Source organism: Sus scrofa, chromosome 10, assembly GCF_054392235.1.
Source record: "Sus scrofa isolate SSC_HxYL_T2T_F1_AM1 chromosome 10, Sscrofa_HxYL_maternal_Yorkshire_Landrace_v2.0, whole genome shotgun sequence".
Classification (NCBI taxonomy): domain Eukaryota; kingdom Metazoa; phylum Chordata; class Mammalia; order Artiodactyla; family Suidae; genus Sus; species Sus scrofa.
This window is the reverse complement of record NC_139392.1, coordinates 37,646,624-37,659,637: the sequence shown is the minus strand read 5'-3', so window position 1 is coordinate 37,659,637 and position 13,014 is coordinate 37,646,624. Positions and strand designations below refer to the sequence as shown.

The 13,014-nt window shown below is 53.5% G+C and overlaps 1 pseudogene; it reads left to right on the top strand.

The window, feature by feature from the left end:
• Window positions 1-6,724: 6,724 nt before the first annotated feature.
• On the top strand, window positions 6,725-12,973 carry LOC146398999 (USP6 N-terminal-like protein; annotated as a pseudogene).
• Window positions 12,974-13,014: the final 41 nt, after the last annotated feature.

The window sequence follows — 13,014 nt, the reverse complement described above, 5'->3', positions numbered from 1 at the left end:
GACAGAGGCCACTGGTGGGTACCTGGACCATTCAGGGCTTGGGGGAGGTGGCAAGGACCTCCAGCAGAAACCACTGGGAATGCAGCCCCCTCAGGGCTCCCTGCAGTGCGGGCTTCTGCCAGAGGTGGCTGAGTCCCTGTCAGGAGCCTGAGGTTGGATCTCAGACACCTGTCCCAGAAAAGGAAGGCATGGAGTAGGAGGGAGGGAAGCAGATGCAGGAGAGGAGAAGGATGGGAGGAAGGCAGGTCGTTCTACATCAGAGTTAGATGTAGGATGATGGAGGGAGGAGGTAGTGAGGGAGGACAAGGAATGAAGACAGGAGTGAGAGAAAGAAGAGAAGAGATGGATGGAGTGTTAGGCAATTGATGGAGGAGGAGGAGCTGGAGGAGGGGGAGGATTGAGAAGGAGGAGATGTATGGTGTGAGAGGTGGATGGAAGAGGATGAATCAAAGATGGAAGAGGATGTGGAGGAGAAGCAGGGGCTCCAGGCCAGCCCTGGGTCAATCTTGGGTCCCAAGTTGGGTTGCTAGAGATTATACTTGACTTAGGCCCTTGCTCATCTTCCGGCCCTGCTCTAACCTACCTGATCTCCACACCTGCCTGCTTACCTTGTTACCCTCTTGAGAGGGCAGGCCCACCTCCAACAGTGATTGTCAGAAAGGTGGGCCTGATCTGTACTCTCACCCCCTAATGATATGTCAAGGACAGAGGACTGTGGTGGGTGCCTGGAGCATGTGGGCCTGAGGTCAAGGTGACAAGGACCTCTAGCACCATCCCCTGAGCATGAAGCCCCTTCTGGGTTCCATGGACCATGGGCTGCTGCCAGAGGTTCCCGACTCCCTGTGAGAAGCCCAAGGTTAGAGCTCAGACTCTTGGCCAGAAAAGGAAGAGGGGGGGGAGGAGGGACAGGAAAGCTTGCAGGAGGTGCAGGAGGGGAGAAGTTGCAGGAGAAAGAGGAAGATGGGAAGGAATGAAGGTCTAGCAAGAGGAAAGATGGATTCAGGAGAAAAGGTGGATGCAGCAGGATGTAGGAAGGAGGTAAATGAGGAGGAGAAGTAGTGACAGGAGTAAGAGGAAGAGGAAGAAACGTGAATGGAGGTGAGGTGGATGATTCAAGTAAGATGGATCAGGAAGAACATGAAGAGCAAGAGTAGGAAGAGAGAGAGATAGAGGAGTGGGAGTAAAGGACTGAGCAGGAGGAGTCGGATGAATGGAAGATGTTGAAGGACAGATGGAGGAGGTTGGAGGGGAAGCAGGGTGTCCAGACATCTGACCTTTTGTCCTAAGTGGATGGATGGAGGGGGAGCATGGTTCCATGCCAGCCCATAACCAGTTATATTGGGATCTGGATGGGGTCCCTGCAGTGCTTGTACCCTACTGAGACCCTAGGTTGATGCTCACACCCAGGGACATCAGGAAGTTGTGTGAGGACAAGGTTGTATGAAATAGCTGGCCTGATTCAAGTCCTCATGGCACTGATATCAGGCAGGGGAGAAGAGGAGTGCAAGAAGGGTTGGAGGACAAGCTGGTTGCAAGTTTCCAGCTGAGTCAGTCCCCACCCACCCCTGCTGATGCACCCCTGTGTGTAGACCCTTCCAGAAAAGAAAGTCACTTTTCAGGCCAAGGAGTCAGTGCTATACATGAGCAGTGTGATGGGCACCATAGTGGTTGGAATGGCAGAGCCCCCAAAGTTGTATCTGCTGCTATGAACCTACTCTGCTCCATGTGCCCAGGCAGTTGGAAGCCCTAGTGGTCACTAACCGGCTCTGACACTCACTCATCTGCCTTCCCTGCTCTGACCCACCTCATCCCCACACCCACCTGATTACCTTGTTACCGTCTTGAGAAGAGAGGCCCACATCCAACAGCTAGTATCAGAAGGTTGAGCAAGAGCTGTGCCTTCACCGCCTACCAACACCTCAAGGATAGAGGCTACTGGTGGGTACCTGGACCACTCTGGTCTAAGGTTGAGGTGACAAGGATATCCAGCACAAACCACAATGTGCATAGCCCCCTTAGGCCTCTGTGAAATGTGGGCTGCTGACAGAGGTGCCTCAGTCCCTATCAGGGGCCTGAGGTCAGAGCTCAGAATCCTTGACCATAAGTGGAAGATGGGGAGTATGAGGGAGGGGAGAGGTTGTAGGAGGAGGAGGGGAGAGGATGCACACAAAGGAGGAGGAGAATGGGGAAGAAGGAAGGTAAAGTCAGACAAGATATGGGTGTAAGAGGAAAGGTGGATGCAGGAGTATGGAGAAATCAGGTGAGTGATGAGGAGCGTTAAAGACAGGACTGTGAAGAAGAAAATAAAATTTTGACTCATGGGGAGGGGGATGATGGAGGAAATGTATATGGAGGATGGAGAGTGGGAGGACCAAGCACGAGGAGATGGAGCAGTGGGAGGTGGATGGAAGAGAATGAAGGTGAGATGGAAAAGGGGATGAAGTAGAGTTTCAGGTCCAGGCCAGCCAACAGCCTGACCTACTGGGATTCAGGTGGTGTCACTTAAAAGTGTACCCATGTAAGCCACTGGTTTGATGCTCAGACCTAGAGAAATCTGGGAGCTACTCTTACCTGGGTGGTCCATCTCTGGCCTGATTCATGTCAAACTCAGGAGCTTAGAGTCCACATCATTATCTTCCCTGAACTCCTAAGAGGGATGGAGGGAGGAATAGTGAAGAAGGTTAGGGTTGGGGGACCAAGCCTTCCTGTGTTTCCATGTTCCCTGGTCCATCCCCTGACAGGTTGCATCTTCCTGTCACCATCCCCTGCCATCTTGTCCTGCTGGGTTCAGCCATGCCCCTGCAGATAATGAGTCTTTAGTTATGGGCTCAGTGTGAATTCTGCCCTCTGCCCTTAGCCCTATTGTTGTTGGAATAACAGTAACCCAATTCTGTCTGCTGCCTGGCACTCACTTTTTCTTGTCCCCAAGCAGCTGGAGGCCCTGTGGTCTCTGAACTGCTCTGATGCTCATCCATTTCCCCACCTCTCCTGCCCCATCCCTGGGTGCATTTCCACCAAAGTGGCACAGCTTCAGCTGCAAAAAGCCACAAAGGTAAGTGTGACTTGCTCCCACCACATACTGACACTAGGGGACAGAAGTCACTGGTGGGATCCTGGACCATTATGGTCTGTAGCCAATGTGACAAGGAGCTACAGCACCAACCACTGAGGATGCAGCACTCTCAGCGCTCCATAGTGTGCAGAATGCTGCCAGAGGTGCCTGAATACCTGTGAGGAGCCCGAGGTCCAAGCTCAGACCCCTAGCCCAGAAAAGGAAGGTGGAGAGGAGTAGTGAGGTGAGAGGATGCAGGAAGAGGAGGAGATGGACAGTCAAGGGAGCTGGATCATGTGGAGCAATGGATGTAGGATGTGGAAGGGTGAATGGCTTGTTGAGGAGCAATGGGTGGGGAAGAAAAACATGGAGGACCATTGCGGAGGTGGATGGGGGAGACACGGTCCCTGGGTAATGGGCAGAATGCAGCATTGAGACTATAGTGGATGAGTGTGGATGTTGGAGGAATGTGGAAAAGTGGTCGTGGGAGGCAGAAATTAGATAGACATAGGTGGTAGAGATGGGTGAATGTAAGGATGAGGAGTAGCATGGGGCAAATGTGGAGGAGGAGGTCTGAGATCAGGCAACTCTCCAGGTCCCAATGGTTCCTCCAAGCCTCTTCTTTGGCCTGGATCCTGGAGGTTTCCCATCCAACCCACCTGAGATCAGGGACAACAGCTGGGTGAGATTGTGTGGCATGTGGGTTGGGGAGCCTCACCCAGGTCAGCATACTGTCCCCCATTGTTTCATGTGTCATCTGATCCACAGACCCCAGCTGTGTCCCCCATTGGCTAAAAATTCTTTGTGTTGTCCCAGAACAGATGTATCCCACCATGTGAACAGGGAAAATGAGGTCCTTCCCCCGTGACTTGTTCAGAACTGTGAACCTAGGGATGATCTCATAGCACAGAGGCTGCCTATGGTCAAATATATTATCCTTGTACCAATTCCACCACCACCCAATGGGCTGGTGTTCTTCCCTGATTCGCCAGAAAGAATCAGCTTAGAGTTAAAAGTAATGGAGCAGGAGTTCCTGTCATGGGCTCAGTTGTTAAGGAATCCAACTAGGAACCATGAGGTTGCAGGTCCAATATCTGGCCTTGCTCAGTGGGTTAAGGATCGAGCATTGCAATGAGCTGTAGTGTATGTCACAGACTTGGCTCAGATCTGGCATTGCTGTGGCTATGGCATTGACTGGCAGCTACAGCTCCGATTGGACGCTTGGCTTGGGAAACTCCATTTGCCACAGATGCAGCCCAAGAAAAGACAAAAAGACAAAAAAAAAAAAAAAAGGAATGGTACGGATGGGAGCCTCTTGTCCTGGAGATCTCTTGTCTTCACACTCCACCCTGCCTCCATAGTGGGCACATCCAGGGTGGGCACATGGTCAGGGAAGAGCTTAGTGGGCTGAGGCAAAGGGCTCTCCTTGGCTGGGAGAATGCTGGGCCTTATTTTCCCCTGTGCATCTTCCACTCCCAACTTCAGTGCCTCCTCAGAGATTTTTTCTTAAAATTTACACATCAAATGTTATTATACCACTCAATGGTATTTAGTGTATTAGCGGAACCATGCCACCATCACCACTATTTCCACCTTCCTCTAACTTGTGAAAAAATTTATCCTATCAGTACATACCCCCACTGGGCCCTCCCCCAGCACTGAGGGCCAATGACCTCATTCTGTCTGGGCCTGGCTCTCCTGGACACAGCACCTCCATGGAACCTCACAGCATGTGGTCTCTGTGTCTGCTTTCTTTCCTGAGCATCATATCCATCCATGTTGCAGCATGTGGCAGTGTTTCCCTCTTTTTCTGGTTGAATGATGTACCTGGTCTTCCAGCCACCTGTCCAAGGCTACTTAGGTTGTGCCCTCATTTTTGCTCTTGGGAGTAGCTCTGCTATGAATGTGCATGTACATATATTTGTATCCCTGTCTTCCTCTCTCTTGGGTATATACCTGGGAATGGACCTGTTTTATCACGTGGCAACTCTTCATTTATCTTTTGGAGAAAGGACTGGTTTTCCATAGAAGCTGTCCCATTTTACAATCCTGCCAGCCAAACAGGAAGGTACCAGCTTCTCTGCATCCTCATTTGATCAGTAACAGCCACTCCAGTGGGTGAGAAGTTTTGTCCTCTGCTGGATTCAATTTGCATCCCCCTGATGCTAATGTGCCCATCTCCTGTGCCCTTTGGCCTTGATCTCTAAAGTTGGGTTAATTTTGCAGAAATGTCTATTCAGACCCTCTGCCCAATGTTTACTTGGGCTGTTTCTATAGTGAACTTAGGAGTTTGGCTGTATTCTGTATACTGGGCCCTTATCTGTCAGGTCATTCTCACATTTTTATTCATTGTGTGGGTTGTCACTTTCTTGACAGTGTCACTTGAAGCACAGCTGTTTTAATTTTAATCAAGTCCAGTTTATCAATATTTATCTTTTGTTGCCTGGGCTTTTGAGGCCTAAGCAAAATGTGAGTCCCATGAGCCTGTGGGGCCTTCCATAGCTGGTAGCTGCCCTTCACTCAGTGCCCCTGGGCCAGAGAGCTCACTTCCCTGTGCTGAAGGACAGCTGCTACCCTTGGCCTCCTGGCCCCCTTCTTGTTCTTCCTCATGTCATCGTGACAGGATCTCCAGGCTGCTGGCAGGGTTCTGTAAGTGGAAGTGTTAGGATGTTTGGGATGTCACCCCCTCAAGCAGCATGGTTTTCTCCCCTCTGATCAGACAGGAGAGCTACCAACAGGGGGCCCACTTCAACCTGTTGGTTCTCTGAAGCTCTTTTGTGCACTGGGATATTTGGATTTTTTTCAGCATCAGACATGGTAAAGCTGGAGACCCTGCTGACCCTGGAATGAGCAGATATCATTGCCAGCTATGATCAGGTGAGGCCACAGAGGAGCCATAGACATTAGGAGAAGCTACAGCCTTGGCAGGGGTCAGAGCCAAGAACAGACAGGGAGGCCTGGTGGGTACAAGAGCCAGGTATAACTGGTGAGGCCCAAAGGTCATCAGCAGGAGCAGGAGCAGGTGTGGACCACCACCTGAGGGGAAAGGTGAGACCCAAGGTGGGAATCACAGCCCAAGGGGGCAAGTATGTCCCTGGGGGATTAGAGCAATGACTGACCAGGTAAGGCCAAGAGGCATCAGGAGCCTGTGTGCCCCATGCAGGATCAGAGCAGGTAGGAGCAGATGAGGTACAGGTGGCTCCCCTTGGGAAAGTTCTCATGCTGGGCCACCATCAGAGTTTCCTGGGCTTCTGAGGACACTCAGCTTTTACCCTCATCTTGGTGCCCCATCTGGGTTTCAGGGGCACTGGGCAGGGCCTCCAGTGGACCCATGGGATCATGCTAACCTGTTGCTCTACAAGGTCACCGACAGGCTAGGTTTTTTGCCATGAGTCACCTTGACACCCACTGCCCCTCTCCCAGGGAGGGTTGACATTTGGAGAAACCTCTGGAGGCAGAACCCTTCTGTCTAGCTCAGGGCCTCAAATCCTGGTGGCCACTGGGGAGCAGCATCCACACTAGGCTTGGGGTGAGTGAGCTTAGGCAGAACTGGGGTCTGAGCCATCCTGGGTCTTAGCACTGTGGCTTCCATACCCACACTGGTGAGAGTCCAGGGCAGCTATCCAGCAAGGTCAGGGTAAGGGTTCAGCCTGATCCTGGCCACAGGGCGAGATGAACCTTGCCAATGGGTCTCCAAGGGCAGTGGGCCCAGCCAGGGGACTATGTGGGCACAGCATGAAGGACAGTGAGATGTTGCTTCAGATGTTGGACAGATGGTTAGGAATTGGTAATGTAGGACCTAAACGCTCACAGGAAGGTGACAGAGGCACGTGGAGTTTGACTCCTTGTATAGTGCCAGGAAGAGATTCAGAATAGATCCCTGGCCTGGCCATGATGGGGGAGGGGAGATGGGGCTGAAGTTTCTGCTTCTGCTCTGGCAGTGGCCACACACCTGTCAGGTCAGAAGTTGGGGTGCACAGTCCATAGGGGGTGGCCAGCCTCAGTGGAAGTAGGGGCACTGGCTGGGGTGCTGCAGTCTGCTCCAGAGCTGGTACCCCCTGGGGTCCTCCTCTGTTTCAGGGTGTCCCTGGTTAAGAAGGGGGTTGCAAGGGCTGGGGACCTCCAGGCAATTGGTCTTCACAGCTCTACTTTTCTTGCCTTGTAGTCAGGAGCAGCCTAGCCTCAGCACCCAGGGCCTCAGCATCCACACCCTCAGCACCCAAGAGGTGAGGGTGAGAGCCATGCTATGCTGGTGGGAGGTGGGAGGTGGCCAAGGGGTGGCCGTTGTTCCTTGCTGCCTGACCCCGAGCTTTTGGAGGTCCTTGGGCTGTGAGGGGTCTGTGCATTCACTGCCTCCTCTAAGATCAGAGCCCTGAGTCAGGGATACTTTAGGGAAGCAGGAAGCTTGGCTAATACAACTGTGTCCCCTTTTCTAGCAAAGAGCCCAGGAGATCAGGCAAGCCACTAATTGGGTGAAGATGCTGAAGAACTGGAGTAAATACTAGGGCAGTCAAAACGTAGAAACCTGAGCCTTCAGACCCTGAAGGAGGCTGGTCTGGATCCCCTGGGGCTTCCCTGGCCACCCTATCCTAGGACCCCACAGGCTGGACCAGCCATGCCCACACCACAGCCTTTTATTAGTTGGGGGAGACTGGGCCAGGCCCAGGCAGAGCCAGCCTCTCCTGAGCAACTCCTGCATGAGTTTTGCATCATTTCACTGGGTGTCACTTGCACCAGTCTTAGGGCCCCTTCATTCCTGAAGATGTGCCATTGAGTCTACAAGGGAATCCCCGCAGAGGTGAGAGGACAGGCATGGTCTCTGCTGTTGGACCTGGAGAAGGTGAAGGCAGAGAACCAAGGGAAATACCAGGTATGGCCCCTCCACCTGTGACTCATGGACCACTCACCTGTCTCCAGGTTTCCTGGCACATCCCAGGCTCACAGGTCCAGGGTCCACCTTTCAAGAAAGCCATGTATACCATGCAGGCACTGGGTCTGGGGTTGGATAGGTGCCACCTAGCATCACTCTAAGGCCTCTCAGACCCCTGACAGGGACATAGTCACAGAGAAAGGAACAGAATCCAAGAGTAAAGAGCAAGCTTACCCCACAGAAACCATGAAAGTAGATAGCTAGGCTAGATGAACACAGGCCTGACTTGGGACACCCATCCCCACAGTGGGTACCCCAAGTCCCACAGCCCAGGGTGGGTGCTATATGCACCTAGCTGATCTGCAGCATCAGGGGAAGTTCAGGGTGAGTGGGTGTGACAGTGGCTACAGGTGTCTAAGTTTCTTGATGATGGGCGGTCTTAGAGGCCCCAAGCATTGTGAAAACCCACTGACACTGTGGGAAAAGAGCCAGCATCACATTTAGACCTAAGGCTCTCAAAAGACCCTGAAAACAAGGTATGGGCTCCCCTTCTGGCCTTCTGTCTCACCCAGTCTGTGTGTGGTGGGGTGCAGAGGGGGCAAGGGACAGAGACCCAGTTGCCCTCCCAGCCTCCCACTGCCCTGGGACACACACCTAGGAGCAGCCTCCCAGGTGACAAGCCCAGGGCTGGGCTATAGCACTGTCATCTTGGACTGCCTTGTGTGGGCTGGGGGAGGAGGGGCTCTGGTGGCCTGGCCAGTGTGTCACCATTGGGTGGGGCTCTGGGCCTGGAGAATCCACAGGCTGATTATCCACAGGGCTGCTGGGCACAGTCTGTGACCTGGGCCCCCTTGTTATCCTGCCTGGCTTCTGAAACAAGCAAAAGGAAGGTTTCTCTAGGAACCCTCATGTTGAGCTGGCAGCAACTGCTGTGCTGGTTAGGGTTCCATGCGTCTGACTTTGCCACATTCTACTCCCAGCTCCACCAACAGAGAATGAAGGAGCAGGCCAAGCTCTACTCTGAGGACATCAAATTTATCAAAATGGATGTGAGCCAAAACTTCCAAAACAATATTATGTTCAGGGAGAATTACAGCATTAAGTGAGGATTCTGGGCCACTGGTCCTGGGGCAGGGAGCAGGGGGCAGGGGTGTAGTGGCCAGGGGGTCCTGGAGGAGGGGAGGCATGTGGAGAAGGGCTGGACCTGAGGTGGTGAGAGTGGGGCCTGTGCAGAGCGCCTGCAGGAGTGGGAGCACACAGGGCTGGGGTGGCCTTGAAAGTGGTTGGCTGTGCCCTCAGAGGTCAACAGGCCCCTGTGGGGAGGGGAGGAGTACTGGGCAGCCAAGAGCAGGCTGGACCAGGACACAGGAGGATGGAGAGAGAGAACAGATGAGTCAAAGTGACACTTCATTTAGATGTTTGTCTACTTTTTTAAACAAATTGTATCATTTATGAAAGTAAAGTGGGATGGAGCCCCCAATTCTATCACCCTGTCCTACATTAGCAATTCTTGCCTGATCCAGTGTCCCACACTCACCACACACTTGAGCAGTGGAAGGTGTTTATAGTGAGCCCTATTTTCCCCTTTCCAGGTAGCAAGCTCTCTTCAATGTGCACACAGTTTACTCTGTCTACAACATATTGAGTAAGCACCCTTGGTCTGCCATCCCACAGTGGGCATACTTCTTAAGTGGCCTGTTGGCTTCACTCAGAATGCCAGCTCCCACAGCCACAGAGATGATGCAAGGGGATCTCTGCTCTCAAACTGACATGGATGGCTGGGGTGCATACCCCACTTTTAAGGACAGAAATGGCACATGAGACCTGGGCTGCACCAGACCATGAACTTGGAAATGTCTTCTAGCAAGTTCACATGACCCTAAAAAGCATTGTTGTGGTCATGACACTTGAGTTTATGTTCTGAAATGCCATTTTATGAATCAGAATCTTAGTAGGGATGAGATTTCCCAGCAACCCATCTCATGTGTGGCCCACGGAGGGCAGCTCCCCACCCCATCTTCTCTTTCTGGAGTAACCCCTCAAAGAACACAAGCTGAGAGGACCCAATAGGCTTCCCACAATGCAGCTTGGGGCTGCCCACACACAACCACCACACAAAATCCAGGCACACACAGGCCAGTCAGCAAACCACCACCTCCACTCACAGCAGGACCTCCAGACCTTGCTGGTTCCCAGCATCCACCATGCCTAACGTTGGAAAGGGGGCCCTGGGATGGTGCCCAGTCATGAGTTGGAGCTCTTCCAGGAGCTGAGGTGCAAGTGCCAGGGTGGGGGTGGTGGAGGCCTCTGAAGTGGTCCCAGCAGCCATGTCTGACTCTTGCAGGAGGTGGGCTACTTCCAGGGCATGAACCAGATTTTCGCCATCCTACTCATATTTCTAAATGAGGAGGATGCTTTCTGGGCACTGGCCCAACTGATGGACAGCAAAACACATGCCATGCATGGTGGGTGACTTCCATGGAGCACAGGATGTTACTCAGAGTCAGGAGTCTCTCTTAAGTCCCCCCCAATTGGTGGGGCTGGCAGGGAATGACTTGGTCCATCTCCTCATCAGCAAAGGTCATGGCCTCCCCCCATGGCCCTCTGGGTCCTGTAACCAAAGCCCTCAACCTTGGCCTTCTCCAGACCACTCCATCCCTGCTGCTCCCTCTGCCTCTCTTCTGCCACCACCAGGCCACCTCCAGCCCCACCTCAAGCCCCTGATCAGAGGAGGCCCAGGTGGAAGCATCTCCCTGCTATGCCCCCCACCTGACTCCAAAGCCCAGATGTTCATACACACCCCACCCCCATCCATTGGGCCACACTCCCTGCCTCTCAGTACTGGGACCCTCATCCCTTGCTGCAGCCACAGTCAGCAGAGCCTGTTCCAGAGACAAATGCTTGCCTGATGCTCAGCACTGGGCACCCATCAAGCCGGGCCTCAGTGAGTAGGTTCTCAACCCAAGGCCTCAAAGGCAACCAGTCCTATCTGGGAAGAGCCATCCAGCCAGGCTGGGGTGGGCCCTTCACACTGGGGTCACTGTGCATGGAGGAGGCCCTGGGTTCCCAGGGCACACAAACCCCTGCCAGGTACACCTATGACTTTCTGGGGTTGATTCTTGTGGCTTCTCAGGCTTCTTCATTCCAGGGTTCCTGAAACTAAAGAGATTGCAGGCCTATCATGATAAGATTCTGGAAAGGACCCTCCCCAAACTGAAGCAGCACCTGGTGAGTAGAAGCTTCTTTCACAGGGTCTGGCCTGCCTGCACTTTCATCTTCTGTGTTCTGGTGGGGCCAGGCCTGAGCTGGGATCCACTGGCCAGGGGGTGGCTGCATGGGGCCTCCAGAGGGGGAGGTTTGGGGCCAAGCAGGCAGGCCCTGATCACTTGTGTCTCTGTCAGGACAAAGAATACATCTCCACAGCAATTTACACTATGTTGTAGTTTCAATGATGCTTCATTGATGGTGTAAGTGTGCCCAGGGTGACCTGTTCCCTAAGGGGTATCCCAGGGGAAGTCCAGAACCCTGGGGAAGGTGCAACTGGGGTCCAAGGCAACCTGTTTTCCCCTGGGTGCCTGGAGGTAAGTTTGGGTCAGCCAAGGAAGAAGGTAAGCCCATGCCCACCCTAAAGTCAGGCCCAGGTTCCTTGGAGGATCTCCTGTGGAGCCTGGGGCATTCTTTTATCTCTAGGTAAGTGGAGGCACAGGTCAGGCCCTTAGGACCCCAAGTCTCCTGGTGGGGACCTCCTCAGTCCACTCACTTAAGAGCTATAGGGACTGTCTGGAGGCAGCTGTGGGACTGCAGGACCCAGAGGTAGTGGGGGCTCTTACCCTGTGCTGGGACACTCCCCCTGCCATACATTTTGTCTTGCTCAAACTGCCACTCTTAGGCCTGCTGTCCCCATAGACACCATTCTCACTCACACTGAGACTATGGGATATATACATTCTGGAGGTTGAGCAAATCCTCACAGCCATGGCCTATATAGTCATCAAGATGCACAGAAATGAGTAAGCCTGAACCTGGGTCATTTAGGCCACAGAGGTGGGCCAGCCAACATATAGCCTGGGAAGGAGCCCTGGGAGAGGTGGTGGGATTGCAGCCAGTCCCTGGCCGTGACACTGTCTTGGCTCTCCTGGGCCAAGCAGAGCATGACTGCTGCCCCCAGGAAAGGGCCCATGGTGGGGGCTGAACCTTCCCAGTGGGGCCCCTGTTGGCCTGATGGCATCCTTATCCCCAGAGCACCTCCTTGAGCTGCCCCTGGAAGGATTGCATGAGTTTTTCCAGTACTTAATCTCCAGGACCTGGCCCTGGAAGATGACACATTGATCAAAAGGCTAAAGGCCTCAATGACTGAGATGCAAAGGAATAAATATGGCCTACCCACTCCAGGTGGGTTCAGCAGGGGTCCCCTCTTGATACCCCTTCCAGGTGACCTGTGGATCATCCAGGGACTTCCTGCTCCCCCTTTACACTGGACTTTCTGCTCTAAGCCTTGGCCAGCACGGGTTGGACCCCAGGGAAGCATCCACAGATAATAACCCTAACCTTCCCAGGCATGAGGGATGTTCTCAGGATGGGGCCAGGGTGGCTATTTGGGCAACCAGAAGCCCAACCCTGCACAGACCACAGAGCCTGGGGGAGACACTGACTTGGTGTGCTCACTTCCAGAAGAACCTGAGGAGTTCCCCATGAGGCCCCTGGGCCTGGAGCAACCATCCCTCGAACCCAGGCCTTTCCCTATCACTACAAGCAGCAAGGAACTCTCTGGGGAGGATGGTCCAGCTCTCCCTGGCCCACCTGCCCAGTACCAGCAGCCCAGACCCTCACCCAACCAGATCTGCCTAAAGGCTGAGGCACCATCAAGAGGGGACAATGGCATCAGAACTCCCCCAGAGGGCTCAAGAGTCTCTGAGTCTGTCCTGCCTGTTCCCATCCCTCCACATACCTCAAGACCAGATGTGGCTCTGGAGATGGACCTCTCTTCCCAACATCCAAGGAAATATGAGTGTCCAGTGAAGTGGCCAATTGACATTGGGTTCAAGCCATAGCGTTGGGACCTTTGCCCTTCAGCATGGGCCAAGATCACTCT